A 21,366-nucleotide genomic window follows, 5' to 3' on the forward strand; every position below is an offset into this window, starting at 1 on the left:
TCTGTCATCTTTTTAATGCTTTAACTTCAATCAATCTCTTGTACCCCTTGTTTGCAGTGAGATGACTCTTTTCATCAGTTAAGCAGATCATAATTAAAGCTCATCCTCATCAGAAGAAATCAAAGCCATCTGGACCACTGCCACAAATTTCATCTTTAAGCTTTCCTTTGCATTTCCTTTTTTAAAATTGAGAAGATCTCCTCTTGCACTGTATGCAAACTCGCACTGGGAACTCAGCTTGGCAGATGGTGTCCAGTATTACAGCACTCTAAGCAGAATGCTCCAGTATAAGAGGTCAGAGTTGAGGACTCAGTAAGAGTCAATCTTGAGTGTTTGGGACAACACCAGTGGCTCAGTGCTGAATTCTCCAGTGTGATGTGCTGGGTGCTCTGTGACTACGAACAAATACAGGATTATCTCTGTTTTGTATTGCATTTCTTAAAGATGTTAACAAAGATCATTTTATTTGTAATGAGTAAGAAAAGTTACATCGCTTCTTGACTGAATAGTTTCTGTGTGCACAAAGGCACACCCTCTGTCAAATGTACATCCTCAGAATCTTTTCTGTGAAGATACTTCCCTAAGAGTACAACAGGTCTGAATCAGTGGGACTTGGACTGCAATGCCTTGATCTCCTCTTCATGCTGAACAAGAATTGCCCATCACTGATCCTTACACCTCTCACAGTGGATTACAGATTCAGTCATGTTAAAGGCCGCACACCGGACAACTGTACCCCTCAGGGGTGCTGAGTAAGGACTGTCAGGTGTTGAGAAGTTAACACCTCTCCTTCCTTTAGCTTACTTTCTCATGTCCCCAGCATCCATACCCACCCGCCACTCGCTGTCTCACCCCCGCTGTTCTTGCCGTAACAAAAGCTGGATAAGGGAAGCGGGCTCCAGGAGAGACTCGCTCTGTTATGATAGGGATGCAAATCGTATTTTTTGCTTGGCAACCAGAAGGCTGCAGAAACAAAGAGGCTTAGAGAGCTGGTGAGCTGAGAGCGGCATCGAGAGCCATCTCCCTTAATCCGACCTGTCACTTTGTAGGGCAGGTAAAGCAGGTACACACCCCCCCTTTGACCTCAGAGAGTCTATTTTCAGCACCCAACTGGCACAAGGTGGGCCCAGGGCCTCGGAGGCCACCATCATCACATAAGATAAGATAAGAGAGCTGTATTATCATTGCCCAGGACAATGAAATTATAGTTGTAGAGGCCTAGAGACGTCTAATAAGTCCATTTACATCACCACTTGCTGCACACCACTTCATTTAGATTTGGTGATATCACCGGAGAAATGTTATGTGTGGCTTTGCACACTGCATACTGCATTTTAATACAAAATTCACAGGAACCACATGATGTATTTTCTTTTATGAAAATATATTTATAATGATGGAAACCAAGCTGAGTGGTACATAGGCTCAGGGTTAATCCTGTTTACTATGAGAAAAAAATTACAAGAAAGATATAATAAATGCAGACAAATACAAGGACAATGACAAAAGGAATATGAAAATATGTATTAAAATGATGTTTGTGCATTGATTATGAAATCACATGCAATTCCTTTTACCCATCATAAAATTACAACTGTCACTTTGAACAATGCATCTATAGCAGAAGATGAGTTTATTTACTGTAATATAAAAAGTGGTATATCAGCCTTCCCTCATGTTGACTCCAAAGATGTAAAGTCACCATTTAAATGAGAGATAAAACATTACTTTTTTTAAGGAGCTGTCAGTGGCAGTGTTGTTTATTCTGACTTCATCTTCCTCTCGCATTGAAAAATTGTTCTTTTAAAGCACACCTTTCTCAGATTTTCCACTGAAAGGAATGAATGTATTTTTTTTCTCTCTAATGAAATAATGAAGTCATGCTTCAAAGGCTTACTTTATCTTGGATGAAAATGGTTTGAGTGTTTTGTTGCCTTTCAAAAACATTTCTAGAAAATGGCTACATGAATTGTTCTTGTGAAAATTCAGTTTGGAGTGGGTCTACAACCTAGTTTAAAAAGCCTGCGCTTCACAAAAGCATTAACACCTGCCTCCATACCTAAGTCACTTTTTGATGATGAACTTTGCTGGATTATTCAAAGAAGCCAACTGTTTGAACCTAGATCTGTGTTGCATGTTAGCTGGAGTGTATGTATACCGGATGTGGTAATGGTTGTGGGAGTGAGGAGGTCGCGGGCAGAGGCTGATGGACATGAGGGAGGGGCAAGTGACAGAAAAAGAGAATGTGAGAGAAAGGGAAAGGTTGAAGGGGTGGTGGGGCAGGTAGGGGGTAGGAGGCCTAAAATATGTCAGGCAACCTCAGCCTCAGGTGTACATTGGTCAGTGCAGTGGTCTCAGTAAAACTGAATGACTGATCTGAGACATTGTGTTTCAATTGGAACAAAGGTGTTCCAAATGAAACATAAAAGTGGTGTGCTATTGGCTGTAATTTTTCTCCCATCCCAGTACTAAACAGGCCCAGCCTTGCATAGCTTCAGACACAGCAGAAACAGGTGGTGTAGCTGCTGGTACTGAATACTCATTTCTGTGCGACTGACTGATGGAAACTATCTGAGTGTTACACGCAAGGTGAGAGAAAGCTGCATTTCCTCCAGGGACCAGGGGTGAGTTATGGAAATAAAACACATTAAGCACAAAGAGTACAAAGATGCCATTTGGTTGGAATAAATTAGAATTTTTGCAAAAAGTACAATGCTTTCCTCGCAAAGAGCCGGATCATAATCAGTGCACTAAACAGCCTCGCAGGAGCGTTACTATGGTTATTGGAGGACCATATGCTCTGAATTTTTAATTCCATTTTGTCACTCTACAAGGACATTTACCCAACAGCCATTTCAAAGCATTAACAAAATAAAAATAGCAGGAGTACTTTGCTTTTTTTTCCACAAAATGTCTGAGCAATTGTTCCTGTTTTGACCATTTTCTCTCCTTCAAACATAACAGGGAAGAGCCTCAAATGGAAAGTTAGTTGGATTTGCAGGACAAACAAAAGAACAGCACTTTCAGTTCTGGCATGCTAGCAAACGATTCCTTATCTGTATTGGATGCCCCTAAATGTCACAAAGCACATCTGCTGTGTTACATACACCTACACCTCAGTGTCTGTCACATTTGCTGTCACAAGTCAAACATTCCAAATAAATGCTGGTTAAGTATAATATTCATTTCCATGGCAGTGTGACCTTGTCTAGGGTGATTTGTACAACTCACAGTTCACAAATTATCCACTGAAGCGGCTTAAGCACTTCCGGTTAAGTGGCTTGCTCAAGGGTAAAATAGCAGCCGTCCACCTGGGACTCAAACCTGCAAGATGCATTGCCTCACAATAGTAAGGGAATACAGAAGAATCAGTATGAGAATTTTCAGACAGCTATTTCAAATGGTTAATGCCAATAGCCCATAGGTCTACATTATTATGTAAGTTAAATAAGTGATCATTAGCTCAAAATAACTATCATCGGGTCAGCAGCAGTTGTGAAACACACTACAACATGTGAGCCATGCTAAAGCCGTTATGTTTAGCTGCTATGTTCAGCTGTTCTTTTCTTGTCAAGAGTACCTTTACATCTTGATGGCCTTCAAGTGGTAAAGAGTGATTAAAACTCAGTCATGCTTCCCTCAGCATATCTTTTCTACCAGCCTATAGAGGATAGAGAAAGTACATAGACTTTCCAGGAAATACATCTTCAGCAATAAAAACCTTTTTCCTGTGTGCTGAAGAATTTATTGCAATCTATTGTTTCCACAACAATTATTAAATATATAACACCAGTAGTGCTCACACCGATAAATAAACACTACACATGCATGCCAACATTCATGTTTGGGCACAGAGACAAACACATTCTATGCATTTACACAAAAAAACACAAATGCACACACCAGAATGAAGACAGAAGCAAACCACCACAGGCCAGTTCCATGTCGTCAGTTCAGCAAGAGGGATGTTTTACCCTCTTTTGGCCTAAAGAGTGCTGATTTCATCTTCAGCTGCATGAGCTTAGGAGGCTGCAGATGGCCAAGATCCTCTCTGTAATGTCTGTTCCACTAATATACCACATTTGCTCCTGCAAGATGTGTCTCTACCCTTAAAAAACACCTTCTGCTTCATGGTATCCTGTAGCAACAACACCTATCTAACCAACATTGTCCATGTCACCCCCTGATGACCTGTGATGCTATTAAATTATTGTCATTTAGCTCTCTTACCTGGAGTGACTTACTTAGGTTACTATTCTACATATCCCTTTATACAACACAGTTAAGTATCTTGCCAAAGGGTACGATGGCAGTACCCTTGTGGGGTATTGAACTGGCAACCTTTTGGGTACGAGCCCTACTTGCTACCAATACACCACACTGCTGCCTCTAGACTCACGCTCCCTCCTTCTGATCCGCTTGGTACCGAACCCACATTTTTGCACAAATAACTAAGTGTTTCTTCCAAAACTAGGAGTCAAAAAGCATGCTAAAGACCCAAGATGGGGTCTTGCTCTTGTTTCAGAGAAGAAGGCTTACATTGCACTGGTGAATGGGCAGACAGCGGTACTCGTGTTCCAAGCCAGAAGAACTCACTATGTCACATTTTAGTTGTTAAAAGGTTCCTAACACATTTGGTGCTCCAGGAACAGCAGATTGAATCAAAACAGTCCAATATTTCTTTTAATCAACTGAAAGGGAGAATGATGAATGCTCAGACAGCCTGAGTAATGTTCTTAAAGTCCTCTCTCCTCTCCCAGGCATAGAGTTAGATCACATTTGGAAAAGCCAACAAAATTTGCTCCATTTTCTCATCAATATTAGAGTAGCCTGCCTTTGATATGAACTGTACAGTATAGCATACTGAACTGATTATGATTTCACAGTCACAAAGACTTGCTTTAATGTTGTAAATCTGGGCTAGGCGATAAGATCTTCTGCAAGTGCAATCGTTCAGAAATAAGATACTGTACTATTCCAAGGACAACACAAGACTTCGCCTCCTCTTCGGAGGCATTTAATTACAAAATTTGATTGATAAATGGCTTCACAAGGTACTCGGATAATTACCTCTGTTTCTCCGTGGCAACATAAGAGGCAGATGACCTCCACCTCAAAGTTTAATCTCCTTGCTGCTCCTCCCTTGCTGTCCTTGTACTGTGCCAACACTGCATTCTCAATTCACTCTGCTGTGCAGAACCTGGGCTGTTTTTTTTTTCCACAAACCTGGACTCCTATTCATTATTTGCAGTTTTACAGAAACTGAGCTCACAGCAGTGCGAGAGTATGATACGGGAGCCAGTGATCTACAGCTATACTGACAGAACGAAGATAGTGCTCATTTTAATAAAAACAACCAGAAGTGAAGTCTCATACTATAAAAAGCTAAAAGGCATTACATAGACCATATCTAGATATCTTCTACACATTTGTGACATTTTTGTCAGTGCCTTCAAATGCTCACATGTGCACAGTGCTACATACAATAATGTTTGTTAATATTATTAGATTTCTCTAACCAGCTCCTCCTTTATATTGTCAATAACTGTATTGGGGTGAATCAAAATATCCCTCCTCTCCTTCCTTGGCTAAACAAACATGAGCACTGACACATTTACTACACGGGTACATTTAATATGCATAAAAGAAAGACAAAAAAAAGATAATTCATGTATCTGGTCACATAGGCCATTCCATAAGACTTGGTGACATCAATGACTGAAGCTTAGAGCAATGACAGAATCCACCCCCTCTCTGTAACTGAGGAGAAAGGAGAACCTTAGCCGCCAACCTTGGAACAAGCTGACATCATTGCCTTTGAAAACAATAACAGAAGCATGCGTCCATTCTTAGTCATTGTGAATATGAATGGCACCAGTCACTTCTAGTAACATTCAAGCAACTCTGTGAGAGGTTACAAGATCTTTGAAGAGCCTCACATGAATGCTGATTCTTCAGGAACCTAGATGTACATGGAGGTAAAGGTACATGAAGGTATGGTACAATACTGCACCATACATTCCAGAACAATACTGACAAGAACATTACAGAACAGTAGTGAGCAGAAAACCATAGAACATTCCAGAACCTGGGTGAAATTCCTGAGCATTCCAAAAATCTGGTGAGCAGAGACCCCTAGAACATCCTGAAACACTGGGGAAAAGCCATGAAAATTGCAAGAATAAAGACAACCATGCAGGGAACGCTCCAGAAAACAGCTGAGTGGGGATCCAGAACCCAAATGTGAGAAAGGTGGGCAAGAAAAATCCTACCTGACTGGTCTCCAACCAACAGAAGTGAGTGGACACAGTCCTCCTCTCTCTGCCTGACGTTCTTAGAAACTGAACTGCTTATTCTTCACGCCTCACCACCTAATCTGACCATTCTGTTCTGATGTTGTTTGTTGCCTTGGTTACCCTCGGTACAGTATGCAGTCCTACATATGCATCTTGGTGCTGTGTGATTCCTTTAGAACACAGCCAGCAGCCACATATGGAGTGGGAGGGAGGAGGATGCGCTTTGCACATCTCAGCAGCAATGTATGTGCGCATGGCTTTGTGTGCCAGCGCAGACAAATTTAGGATCTGACTGATCTCATGCTCTTACCTCACAAGGTTCAGAGGAACCAAATGATTCTTTTATCTTGCTTTGTCCGACCAATAGGAATCAATCGTATGTCTGTGCGTTAATAAAAGATGACGCTGTTGATAGCATTACCCAAAGCAGGAGCTGGAGCTGAAACTATCAACACACACAGGAGAAGCAACCACAAAGCATGAAAAAGAATAACAGAGTTAGACAGCACTTTCTGCCATACCACCATTTTCCTATTCATTTTTGATTAATACATGTCAACCTGTTTGTCTTGGTTGCAATTAAAATTGGATTACAGGCTATGTTTGACAAGTGGTCTCGTGCTCTATTACTGCCATTGCAGTCATTTTATGGGAGTAATTAGGTGTGCAGGCCTTGAACAAATACAATTTGGCACATGTTCTCTTGCAGGTCCTTCTCTATGTCACTTTGTTCCTGCTTCATTTTCCTCACAGCAGCACACAGCTGCTGATCCATAAATTCTCAGTGATACTACTCCGCAAAATTACCACCTTTCGCTGCCTTGCCATGAGTGCCCGTGAAGCTGGTATCTGGGGCTAGCAGGCCACTGCCACTCAGCCATACACACAGCATTCTGTCTGTGTGGAACAACTCTGCAGCACACTCACTGGCAGGACACCTTAGAGGGAGAATAAGCCGCTTCCCACCGAGAACCACTCTACCACATGCAGCACACATGCCTGTGAAAGATATGCGATATGCACACACTGGGGTTATGACCTAGGATGTGCATGCAGTGGTGTTAAAGCATTATATGTATATTTGTGTCTCTTTGTGTGTTTGTTTCATATTTGAAGTTTCAGATGAAGTTTTGGGATGACACCTTTCAAACAATCCCTACAAAATTAACCAACCCTTGACAAACCAGTTCAATCTATGACTGAAAAAAACACTTCCTTTCTGTGTCCTCGTGTCAGCTGTTCACAGCATCCCTCCCCCATCCCATCTCCCATGTGTCTTTTCCCTTTTCATCATGACCTATGGCCAAGTGCAATCCCTTTGTAGGACTCAAAGCAAAATATAATTACCATACACATGTCAATCAACAACCTTTACACCATGATTGTATGGAAATTCATATAGTTTCTACTATATGAATTTATGTTGTATGGATACATCTTATTTTTTTTCATAAAGGTTTGTTATAAAACTATATTTCTCACATCAATGACATCAATAAATGGTTATCTTCATCCCATTAACATTGTCCTTTGTCAGAAGTCAGGAAGTGTCTCAGCTGAATTTTTCTAAAAGTCAGGAAACGATTTTCCAATTATCCTCATTTAGCCTAGGTATTCTGTTCTTTTTTATTCCCACTGTGAAGTACAATCTGCAACTCTTGTGACAATTTAGTAGAAAAAAATATGCTATACCAGACACATTTTGATCGATGTATTGACTGAATGACATATATTTTCAGACAGAACAGCAAATTACATTATGCTATCCTTCAGCCAAAGGTCACACCCCACACTACAGCCAGCCGTGAACTATAGTGAATGAACTGACAGTGGCTGTGTTGGCTTTGCCTGCCTTGCATAACGGATGCTTTAGAAGATGAAAATGTGGACTGTGTGGCAGCATGAATCAACCAGAGGTGAAATATTAATCTACTTTCATTTAAAATTCCCCTTTAAATTGTTATTTGTAGATGCGATCAGCCAGAGCAGCTCTTTGAAGTTGGCTGGTGTCACATGGAAGCCTTTCATTGGAGACACGCTGGAGGAGTGCCTCGACAGTCATGCCTGACTCTGTGTTCCTCTCCTCTGAACATTCCTCTCCTCCCTCCATCAAGAGCATTCTACACTCCAGTCTCTGAAAGCACACTCCTCTAAAGTCTTTCTCCACCTACCGCTAACTGGACACCGTCTCTAACAGAACAATCATTCTCTCCTCCCCTCTTTTCTGCAGAAGGGGAATATTACCCTTGACTCTTAAATAGGAGGACAATTCACCTCAGAATTTCCATGCCCCCCCCCCCCCCCCCCCCCTTCCCCGTTGTTCTCTTTTTCTCTCCTCCCCAGAAGGAAATACATCACACCCTGCAGCACCACACTCTAGCCTTCCTCATTGACCTCACAACATCACAGTTAGTTCAGCATAACCTGCAGGTCTGTATCCTGAGACTGGCTGGCAATGGCTCAGAGCAAACTGACTGTATCACATAATTATCAGCACAATGCAGTGTTCAAATCTGAACCCCAAAGATTTTTTAGCTCTTCTTAATGAACATAGTCCAGATGAGGCATCCCTGACCTTCACCTTCCAGTCATCCATTGACTCATTCAATCACCTATTGCTTACTACAAGTATCAAGACCACATAGGGTTGAATTCTCCTCCCAGCTCTTTCAGCCCAGGTAACAGAGGACCATTCAGAATTAATTGGCCTACATTTCATGTTTTCATGAAGAGGGGGAAACCAGACACCACTGAGTAGCAGCAGTTAATGAGAAGCACAAAGCAACGCAATGGAGCCCTTCTGTAGTTGAATGCTACATCTAAACATTCTAGAGCATCTCATTGTGAACAAAAAGTGCATTTGAGAAAAAGCATTGTAAATTACTTTTGTATACGGCTAATGTGTCCTCATTTCAGCATTGTGCTAGCTTACAATGCACACATTTCCTACTTACACAGCTGGGATTTGAACCAGCAGCCTTACAAAGGTTATAAACACAGTTACAAATCCAGCTCTTTATCCGCTATGCCCCAACTTTTACAGACTAAAGGGAAAAAACTACAGTGTTGAATAACAACTTTTGTTCTCTTGTTTCTTCCCATGGTAATAAACACAGAATGAGTAAGTTCAATCCTTAGGCAGTACCATAGCTACAGTAGTCATCCACCCAGATGAGAGGGAAAAATAATAGTTCTCACACTCTGACACACAGATCTGTGTATTTGTACTAATGACACTGAAGATACTGTCCTCAGAAATGGGTGTAAAGCTGATTTAATGTGACAGAAAATGGCTCCAAGAACATGTACAGCAATATGATGTGTCTGAAGCAACATTTATAATGAAACAAATATATTGCAATATCATATTAAAATAACAATGCGGCGATTATGTAGCCCAGAGCAGAACATTCTGTCTTTCAATCCCTTCCCCCCATCCAGTTTTCAGTGCAAACAGAGTCATGACATATAAAATATATTTGAGCTGCAGCTTTAGTACGTATAGATGCTTGCATAATGCTTTCTAATGACATTTACTGACACACTCAGCAGAGAATTTCAAAACTGAACTTGGCAGACCTACAATAGTATGGTACTCAGTGGTGGAAATCAGAAATCAGCCTTTTATTCCTCAAGGTCAGTGGCCTCGGCACAGCAATTTCATCTATTTAGGTTTGTATACAGCAAAGAACAGACCTTAAGTCAGTGTGTAAAAAGGATATGCACTTTACCAAACACAATGCTGAATATACATCTTAGGTGTTCAAAGGAAACCAACCAAAGACATGCTGTCATTCTGAGATACTTCACTTTCATCTGTTGTATTATTTTTTGTGCTGGTCCAAATTTGTTCCATTGTTCTTCGGATGTGTTGACAGTATGGCTTTAACGGCACATTGTGCTTGCCTTTGACAAAAAAACAATAATTCCTTATAGATGCCTAAATAGTCAGAATGTTGATCTCCTAAAAAAGGTTAGAAGAGCTCCTCAACAAGCTCTCAAGAATGAGCTCCTGCAAAGAACATGACAAGAAGAGCAGAAACTTGTCTGGACATGTCTGTCCAAATGCATTTTTTTTGCACCTCTTTGCACCAGTTCTCAATTCAAAGGGTTCCCACCTGAACGCCTTTTGCCACTTATCTGAAATGTTTCAAATGAATAGCGTGATATCATCATCTGCCTCTTCCACTCAGCCACTTTCTCACCAATCACAACATAAAGCGGACACATAGTGAATTTTTCACTCAGTGACAGCACAGCAACATCATTTGGCCATCACATATAGAGCCTGTGTTCTTCATGTAGGGTCTGAAGATTCTGTGAGGAATATCGCACATTGCCTCTGTTGTGCAGTGGTGGCGGGTGAGCTTTGCATGTCAAGCAGAAAAAGCAGTGGTTCATCTTGTCTGCAGGGGCCGCATCCCTCTTCTCTCTGACTGTGTTCCCGATGAGCCCCCCAGGAGGAGCGCAATGATCCGTTCATTAGCAGGGCTCTGCGGCGCTGAGCTGGTGCCTGCGCGCTGTATCACATGCTGAGCATCAAATTGGACATACCCAAATGGAACAAAGCAATTGGAGGGTGATGTAGCATTGTCCTAATGGAAGATGTAAATCACAGGTTCTAAATGGACGACAGCCTTTTGTATGCATCTGCTCAACATCAGTTCCCCTCACCAAAAAGACTTCCTATATCATTAAATTCACTTCATCCAGTGAGAGCTGGCAAAACTGAACTTTGGAGAATACTTTAGTCAGAGCATGGAAAAAAATACTAGTTTGCTGGTAGGGAGAAACATGAAAGCTAAATGCTCAGACAAAACTGTAAAATGCTTCAACATATTCCCCTTTAAGTCTTGACATTTGACACAGTGTCAAAAAAGTTAAAGTCATTGGTGATGAGCTTGAGGGAATGAAGGGGGCTGTGTCGTGGCTGCTGGCAGTTTCTGCAAGCTCATAATGCTTTCATCTCTCTAACATAGCGCCAATTAAACGTTGATTCAAATTCTTGTCAAATAACATAGAATTTAGTAGAGAGACAGGGAGACACTTTTTTGGTTTTCTCCCTTTTTTGGGAGTACAGAGAACTAGGCTTACCAGGCCCTGCTGTAAAAAAATGAAAAAAAAGTAAATGGAATTTGTCTATTGTTATAAACAATTTAAAGTCCTGTATAATTATCCCCAAAAGAAGCTCTATAATCTTGTGCAGGGTTTTTAAAGGAATGGCCTTGAGTCCAGGTTAATAATGAGCTTTTCAAGCTTTGCCTCAGCAGCTCCGCAATGTTACAGAAGAGGAGCTTTGAGCCATTTCTTTTTATAAGAGGCCTTTAAACACAGAAAAAGCCAGGAGGAAATCTAGAGGAATGAAATGATGCACACAAGCTAAATATGTGCGCATGTACATCCAGCTTCTGGAGATTTGGAACATCAAGTGCTTGCACACACATCCTACAAAAAGGTGTCAAGTGGATTATGGTTTTTTGTAAGCACGGTTTTATAATAATTTCTCTTTTTATTGCACTTATTCTGACTCATTATCCTGGACCAAGGGCCAAGAGCTCCAGGGGAGGAGAGAAGAGATGACACACCGAGCCTGTTGTTCAAGATCCACGGCCAGACTGTTAGTTGCACTGACCTGCCATCTGAGCTCTGTGGCACAGCTTTTACAAGCTCTCCTCACACCACCTCAGCAGTGGTTCTCGGTGTTCATCATCACCGAGCCAGAGCAAAAGACTCTGTTTGCAGCTGGCTGAAAACTCGCACAAAAGGCAATGTAGCAAATGACATTCTGATCAGCTGTTACTGACTTGTCACTAACATGGTGCAACTTTAAGGTAAGCGCTCCATCACGCTTTGCCCACAGCTCCTGTTCTCCCACTCGATGCGAGTGTGTGGAAACACACTTAGTCTTTCTTACATCTGCCATTCCACTTAGGTGCATTGCACTTCATCCTGACTATAACACAAGCCTGCGTCTTACGGCACATGTCAGTCGTCGTCAGCCCCCCAGGGCTTCATGCCCTTCATGTGGCGTGCCCCATGATTCACGTCCTAATCATGTGCAAGCATCCACAGCAACCATCCGCTGTCGTCCAACGCCGTTGTATACCTCATCTGATTCTCACAGCATCTACATCAACTGCCCATGTGCAATTCATCTTTGTCTGAGTGGAAGGGGGAGTGACCTTGCATCAGAATCAGTTCCAGGTCACTTTTCTTCCGCCTCTCATTGGACGCACAGGGCCCCTGTCAATTGATGCAGGACCTCAGTGACAGCACTGTCATTGTTTGTACATGCAGAAATGCCCTTAATTAGGTTTTAAAAGGACACAGAACAGAAAGCATACACCTCGAATATTTGAGCATAGTCTCATACTGTCAGCAAGACCTGCTTCTACACCTGCATTTCTAAGCTGAATTGGGCAGGGGAGGTCACATTGCATAAACACATCACTTCTAATATGGTTTATATTTGGACAAATAATGCTGTAGGATTGTGGATGCTAGTCTGCTTAGATTCAGGCAGGATGCACTGATACACCATGTTCAGGCATGCTCACTGTCCACTAGACTTTAGCAGCCAGACATCACTACTGCTGTACCAGCATACGAAGCACTATAAATGACACTATACACCAAACAAGCACCACCAAGCATTGTTACTCTACAAGCACACTGTGGCACACACTGAGTCCTCCTCAACATGTGACAGACAATGGGGGTGATGGCACCTGTGTGGTTACGAGTTAACCGTGCACTGGATGTTGGTTATTGCTGTCTTGTCTCCTCTGTACATCAACCCCATTATGCCACACAGACGTACTGGAAACTGTCTTCTCCTTACACTTGGAGAGGAAGCATTAAACCAAAGCAAAGACCGATACATGACTGCAGCTGAGGACCATGTGCACAAAGATAAACATATCTTTTAGGAGGAAGAAAATAATAAATTAAGAATTCAAGAAAAAAACTACCACCGTTTCCCACCAATGTGATTCTCATAGTAACTGCAAATGGACACAGACACAGACATACAGACACACACACACACACACACACACACACACACATTCTCTCTCATTCTCCTCTTTTTGCAAGTGGGTAAGGAGTGAGGCGTTGCTTGGTTTAATTAGAAGCTGAATGTTACGTAATGAAGTGAGGACACGTACTGTAAAAGCAAGCCAGGGCCACAGTGTCATGGAAACTAGCGCAGTCTGGAAGAGGCTACAGTATATGAGAAATGTGAAACACCGTCTTTACATGTGAATGACAGAAACAGTTGCACACTACTGTTGCACACTATAAAACCATTTGAAAATTAGCTGTACAAAGTAAATGGATTAAAGCCTATAATATATAGTTGTTCAATCACTTCAGAAAGGGTATGTTACATATACTAGTGTATAAGACAGCAGTCTGTGCTTTTGAGACCACACAAATGCAGTGCAAAAATGTCATCCTGTCCTATATGATTCACATTCAGCACACTGCATGATAAAAATTTATTCTGGAAAAAAATCAGGTTTTTTTTGTTTTTATAAGCCTGGATAGATAGTTCCACACTGCAGATGGCTCGTTATGAAACCACTAGGTTATGCATTTCCGATGAGCAAAAATTCACTGATACAAACGCAAAATTCATTAAAAACAATATAATGGGATATTTTGGAGAACAAAAGTCAAAACAAGTGATCAATGAGTTTGCCCATACTAAAAACCTGTATATTTCCATCAAGAGGCACAGCTGTCTTTCAGTTTGGTGGAGACATACGCAGCTGTCTGAATTCCTCTATCCTCTGCGTCACCCGGCTACGCACTCACAACTCCCAGGGCAGTAGGAGAGCAATGAACTCTACCAGCAAATACTTGATTGCTGTTAACACATTAAGATGCTTGCCTTGGAGATCAACACAGAACGTAGGTCTCCCAGGTAAAACCCTGAGATTAACAATCAGTGGCATACAATTTTTAATGTATTGCCCGGAATCCAAAGAAAGCTGAAGGCTCATAAAGTCAGCAGAAAATAATTCATAATTTTTACGAAAAAAACGAAAGACCTTTCAGTGTCTTAAACACAGAGCTGCGAGTCATTTGTCATAGCAACGATTGGCATGGCCACCTGCCGGACTGTCCCTGTTCGCGCGCATCTGGGATGTTTTGGCTCTACCTGTGTGATTCTTTCAACCTGTTTCCTTCGGAAATAGCACTTCAAGTCCTTGTTCCAGGTTAGCTTGTGTAGTGTAAAAATGAAAGAATTATTTTTAAAAAATCGTCATAGCTGGGCGTCCCAGGTTTCACAGGAATGAATGAAAGTGAACTAAAACCGCGAAATCTAAAACTGTCTGTACTGCAACACCGAGCGCAAAGAGGTTGGGGAGCTGCAGTCCACCCGACTAATAAACCCTTGTCTTATCACATAATAGAGCGGACACATTTAGAATTTGCAGATGAAATGATTTGTTAAATGTGGAGATCAAATGATTCATGCAGAGTATACGCATATGACTCAGATGTTTACTTTTACCATGAATCTAAAACTTCAAAGAAAATATTGAACTTAAACTCGCATATCCACTTCTAAAATTGGCAAATGTCAAAAGGAAAATTGTGTCGTGTGTCTATCAAAGAGTGGTGGCGGATTGTGCATCGTGTTGTTGTAAATTCTTTATATCATCCAGTGAGGTGACATGGTTTGATTTTATCCGAATAAGAATAACAACAATTACGTTATCACTGTAACTTCGCCAGTTCAGTCATTTCCCTACAATGCCGCTAACCGCAATGTACACCGAACCCACTATTTCCCATTACTATTCACATCGTATGCTCATCACAGATATTCTGCCGTATTCGTTTTGTATATCTATTACAGTACGGCGGTTACAATTCATGGAAATGTAGAATAAAAATCCAATGTGCATGAACGCGCACTCTGTTTCCGAAGCTTATGCGCAATTGATACTTGAATGCAAGTCTTCAATCCAGAATAACTAAACTTCTGACAAAATTTACACAACAGTTTGTGCACGCATTTTAATGAGAGGAGTTTTGCTGCAGGAGAGCGAACCATGTTATACTTAATAGATATCTCTACTTCAGTGCCATTCAAAAGTGTTAAGCGTACCTTACAAATTGTCAAAGTGCCACGGACACTTTGAAGAGCAGTCACAATATCAGTCATGATGGACATTTTCCGTAATATGTCTCAATCCTACACGCTTTTCAGTTTCACTAATGTTACGCTGCATTAAACATTCACATTTTCCTTGTGTTAAAAATAAAATAAACCTGATGAATTTATGTGCTGATTTAAACAAAGTTTAAATTGCGCATCGTTCGCAGGGGGGCTACGCATAACAGATTATTGTTTAACGCTGTTGGGCATGCATTTTAAGTTTTTTTCGATAGTACACAACCTGTTTCATTTTCTCTTCTGCAATACGACACAAGGAACGGGTGAGATAAAAGACACTAGAAAAAAAAAATTCCAGAACTTATCACAGTTTGGAAGAATTTCCCAAGACAAGCATATGAACGGAGATCAGTGATTCTGTGAAACAATATTTAATCTGAGCTTTAAATGCCATAGAATTATGCGGAAATCAAAAATTACATAGTGGGAATGCTGGAATATTGTGAAATGCCTAAAATGATTAATTTATTGATACCCAAACGACGCACAACATGGTGAAACTGCTAATCGCACGTTACTGCATTCCTTTTCTCGTTATTCACCGCTAAGTACATAAAAACTAACTGCATTGAAACACCCTTAAGATATTTCCAATTCACTGCGCTCACTTACCGATGATGTCAATTGCTCTGTAAATATAGGGTCCACTATGTGTTTTTTCCTGCCGACTCTTCCTCACCGAAAGAATATTTTACGCTTTCAGGTGAGACGAATCTTCTCCTGTCTGTAGTGCTGAGAACCGGCCACTTCTTGCTTTTAAAAAAAAATAGTGGGTATATCCCAACGCAACTATTCCATCCACTATGCGCTTCACGGCTAGCCTGCGATGGAGAGGTGTACACAACGGGAGGGGAGAAAGCCCGCGATGCGGTTTGTGTGTGTGTGTGTGTGTGTGTGTGTGTGTGTGAGTGTGTACGGGTGGGGGGCTTCAAGGACAATTAGGAATTACATGACAAGCGGCTAAGGGGTGTAGTTATCCAATTAGCGGAAGAATGTTGTTTAGAATTCATAGGCTATTCTGATAATCACCGAAATACATATATTAGCCAACTTTTAACTAAGACTTCTACAGTTGCCACAACCTGCGGCACCAAATTTAGTTTGATGGTGATGATGATTATGAATGATGATGACGAAATTATCAACATGTATCACTGTTCATTTTGAGTTGATACTCGCTGACACGTTCTCATCTTTAAAACTAATAGTACTTCACAGGACAATGATACATCTTTCACAAATCATACATTTTATACCAGAAAACATGCTCATCTTTATATAACGATGCAAATAAAAACAACAAAAACTTAGCTATAACAGAATTCTGCTTCTTGGAAGTTTAGTGGAAGCTTCTGGTAAAATATAGACAACTTAAAAGGTTCTCTTTTTCTCGGGAGTGGGTGTAACACCTGTAAGAGTTTCATCACTAACATGCAAGCGTGCATCATCATGGTTAAGGTCAGAGAGTATTCCTTTTTCAGACTGCTGGCAGATGATTATTGATAACAAGTTGAAAGGTGGCTATAAACTAGTTCACAAAACGATGAATCTAACACTTTCTATTGTAGTGTCCATTATTCCTAAATTGAGGGCTATCAGTACAGTGGTAGCCATGCCATATACCATGAATAGGACACAAGAATATACTGCCACCATGAGCTGTGGGACAAGTTGTTCGTGAGGCACCCATCAATCCAAAGCGAACAGTTGAAAATCTGTAAAATACCTTGGCAGAAGCCAGGTGGTTACAGAAGGTCACTGCACAAAAGGTCGCTGTCTGATAAAATCTTGATAAAATATCATTATCTGATACCTTGAAATCAGACAGTCACACCAGTGATATTGACATCAAATATGCCTACTAATGATGATGTATGTATGTAAATGAGCTTGCTTTGCATGCATTAGTGCATGATATAAGCTTGTTGTAATGTATTCAAATGAGCTTTATTTGTATATATCATCATATTGTCTTGAACTTGAGGTGATATATGCAAAGAGGCTTGATTTCCATGAAACACTATGTGGCTTTATGCTTGTGGGGATTCATTCCAATGAGCTTGAAGGGGGTGGCTAAGATGGCATTACATCACATGAATAATTGATGAGTCTTTGTTTTGTCAATGACCCAATAGTAAATTTGAAACAATATACAGTAAAAAAAAATAAACAATAAACAGAAAATATGACTGGATTCCTCATCAGCTTAAATGTGATAATTCAGAGATATTACTATTTAATCTTTAGCCTGTTATCCAACCAAAAAACATCTGTCCAACAAAATTGGTCTGAAGCTGGGGTGATAGCTAGCTACCCTGCCAATAAGATGTTAATAATTATTGGCTTATCACAAAGTAGCCAGATTTTCTGAGCCATCCTTGGCCATGGATGGACTTATGCTAATCCATAACTAGCCCAATATCTGGGCCTGAGTGCCCTGACCAAACCTGTTGATCTAAAACTAATTGACTTGTATATGAAAAAACAATATCCATTTAAGCAAATGAATGACCCCATTATTTTAAATGCCAGTCCCATTTGGGGATCACAACAACAAGGTTGTAAAACACTGCTGGAGATGGCTTGAGAGGCCTCCACAAGAGCTGAACTCAAACACTTTGACACTGGTTTCATGGTGCACTCTCACAGCCAATACTTTCTGAGGTAAATGGATGTTGCCAATGGTAGCAGACCTCAGCTTGGGTCCAGGTGAATCAGGATGAGCATATGTGTGAGCATCCACATAAGTGCCTTCTCATGTTGTCTAAGAGCTGTGGGTGTTCAATGACCAGATGTCATATATACCTCCCTCTCCTTCTCTTTCTTATATTGCATCAGTGTCATGAAACATAAATGTAGTTTGCAGTAGAATGACCAGAGGTACCAGACACCATAGTGATGTACTAAAAGGAATTGACTCTACAGGGATAAATAAACAGAAATATTGATAATGTGATAAAGTAAACCAAAAGGCAGTTTTTGAACAGTTTTCATGACCAACAATGTCATGGTTTTGGACAACCATTATTTATATTGCTGTCCAGAAATGTAGGCATAATTAACTACATTATTGTGAAATTGAATTCATACAAGAAATCTAAGTTTTCATTGGGGTCAGATTGTTTCATTTTTACTGTCTTAGCAATTCCATTCACTGAAGCCATTCTATTATTGCGCTTGTTCAGTTCTTTCCTTGGATAAATCATTCAGTTAACAATAGCAAGCCACCTTATATGCCCAACTCCTTTTTTCTTGAAATACTTGAAAATGTACTCTGTAAATGTTAAATGCCATGAGTAGGTTATTAATGCATTGTATGTGGAGGTTGTTGTTTACTTGTAGTTGTAAATATGAATTTATTTGTCTGTATTCATTGTATATTTGTCAGGACTGCAGCTCCTTAGCCGGATTTGTTTTTGTTTTCCCTGTCCATGTGCTTTTGGTTTTCCCTGTGTTCCAGCCCTGCCCTGCTCTCCGCCCACCTGGTCACCTGACTGGCTCCACCTGCCTACCTGCACACCTGAACCCCATCTTGTCATCTGCCTTGCCCTATATATTCCACGTTTGTTTCATGTCTTGTTGCTAGTTTGTCTCAGTTCATCTGTTGTGCTGCAAGCTGTTTGTCCTGTTTTGTCTGCCTGTTTCCTTGACTTTGACTTTGGATCTGTTTTTTTTGGTTTTGTTTGCTGTGCTCTTCTGGATTGTGACTTCGCCTGTTTTTGACCCTGATTCCTGGACTGCGTTTTGGCTTGATTAAACTACCTTGTGCATCCTGCCTCCCTGTCTGCGTCTGAGTCCCTGCCTGAGCCCTGACAATATTGGAAAAGTTAAAAAAAGTATTGCTTTAGATGCACTTACTCTGTGTGTCACCCAGTAACCAAAATCAAGATAGTGTGTGTCTCCCTCTTGCAACATTTCCACAGTACTTGTGTATTATTAGCAAAGATCATTTTTGGCTAAGCAGGTTTTCCTTAATTAAGGATAAATTAAGGATTAATTGTTTCCATTGCTGACAGAAGCCACTTTGACATGTTACCGAACTGGCAGCCTCTGCAAATCCACACATTTGCTATCATGCCACCTCACAATTCAGAGATGCAGCTGTTTGTTGCAGTCAGACTAAGCCACACCCACAGCAGACAGGCAGAAAAGCATCTCTGGAAAAAAAAAAAACCCGTATTGCCCAGGATGACCATGTTCCTTTATGGAAGTTTGTATTGCAGTGACTTGCTTTAATCCTCACCCCTCAGCTCCACATTAAAGTCCAACCAAAAAAAAGTTCTCCTTAATCACCCCCACACCAGTGGCAAAGCACTATATATCAATGAAGCAGTCATCACAAATATAGCAGCTCTTAATACTAGCCAGCAACTCCTAAGTCTGGCAATCCAAACAAAGAGTTTCAGAACATCAGAACAGCATGTAAAAATATTGAAAATGATGTTCCAAAGAAAACTTGTCCAAGAGTATTGTTTTTCTGTAGTGTCTTTTTTTTTTTGCATCACAATCGAATATCAACAGTCAACACAGGCTATTGCTGTCTTCTTCAGGGTATTTACTTTTACACTCAGGGTATTTTATAACATATCTGAAAGTTAAGAACAGTATGTCCTGGCTGACTATTTGACTATTTGTTAGCTTACTATATATATATATATATATATATATACAGTATATATATATATATATATATATATATATATATATATATATATATATATATATCTGAGCTTAAACACCCAAAGACCCATTCAGACTTTTGGCTGAGCACAACAAACTACTTGTCATGTTTTTATGGCGAAGTTTATTAGAACATAATAGAAGACAATTACTGTAATAACTAAAGAGTAATGGACCTTAAAAAGATCCCCATTCTACTCTCATTAAATGCAGACTTGACAATCACCACACTCTGATCCCTATTCTTTAAATAGGATTACAACTACCCCCTAATGTTTAGGTCTAAAAACACGAACCCAACAGCATTCCCAACCATTTTGTCATGTCAGGAGAGAGTTTTGGTCTAAAACAAAACTGTGTCAGTACACGTGGTTTGTGTCCAGATAAGTGATTAATGGCTCTTCCACTATTTTTTTCAAGAACCTTAGAGAAGACAAGAGGAATAGCAATTGATTGGTAATTACATGCAAGATTTGACTGCTCTGATTTGAAAATTGGCATATCCTGGCCTGTTCCTGATGTGGCTGATAAATGACGTCTAATGAGTGAATCATTGAAATAATATGGTTCTGTATTTCTTCGAAAAGGCTGTCCAGATAGTACACATTGGTCGGTTCATCCATGACTCTCTCAGCTTTGTTGTGATCAGTCTCCCTTAATGATAGTAATGTTAAATGTTACATTTCTGCCATTTTCTACACATTATTGTCTGTATATTTGTGTACATCATTTTCAGGGATTGCTGTCTTGCATGCCCTGGAGGATGTCCCATAAGTATTAATTGGATATAACATGACTGCATAGAAATTTTAAACCAAACCCCTCACCCCAACCCCACAGGACCCTCCTGTATTGTGAGACCTGGACTAACTATTCTAATTTTATCAGTACATAAAAAGAGTGTCCTGATTTCAACAGTGCCAACACATTAAACTTTAGGCCTTTTAATCAAAGCAGTAGTCACACAGTGCGCAGTCTGGCATTACTTTCTAACTTTAGGGTCTTGAAAGTCCCAACAACTTGGGTATAACACACAAGTGCTCCTTCCCATTCCTCACACCCTCAGTCCCACTGGATTCTTCACCCTCTGGTTTCACATGCTGTCTCCTTCATCTCCCTCATCTCCCTCCTGCCCTTCATGCTGCTCTTCTACTCCTGCATCCCTCTCATATTGGTGCATCCTGGCCTATCAGAACCAAT

At 40.6% G+C, this 21,366-nt stretch overlaps 1 protein-coding gene across 3 annotated transcripts in view; it reads right to left on the reverse strand.

Annotated features, from left to right (window-relative positions):
* Positions 1–16,325, reverse strand: part of camkva (CaM kinase-like vesicle-associated a) — a 40,153-nt gene extending 23,828 nt beyond the window's left edge. For 2 of the 3 annotated variants that reach the window (XM_036533384.1, XM_036533383.1), the window contains exon 1: positions 6,273–6,428. The gene's annotated coding sequence lies outside the window, so the exon portion shown is untranslated. Of the gene's footprint in view, positions 1–6,272; positions 6,429–16,098 lie in introns of those variants that run through there. The other variant, XM_036533382.1, reaches the window with a different exon arrangement.
* Positions 16,326–21,366: the final 5,041 nt, after the last annotated feature.

The sequence above is a fragment of the Megalops cyprinoides genome, chromosome 7 (genome assembly GCF_013368585.1).
Source record: "Megalops cyprinoides isolate fMegCyp1 chromosome 7, fMegCyp1.pri, whole genome shotgun sequence".
In the NCBI taxonomy this organism is placed as follows: Eukaryota; Metazoa; Chordata; class Actinopteri; order Elopiformes; family Megalopidae; genus Megalops; species Megalops cyprinoides.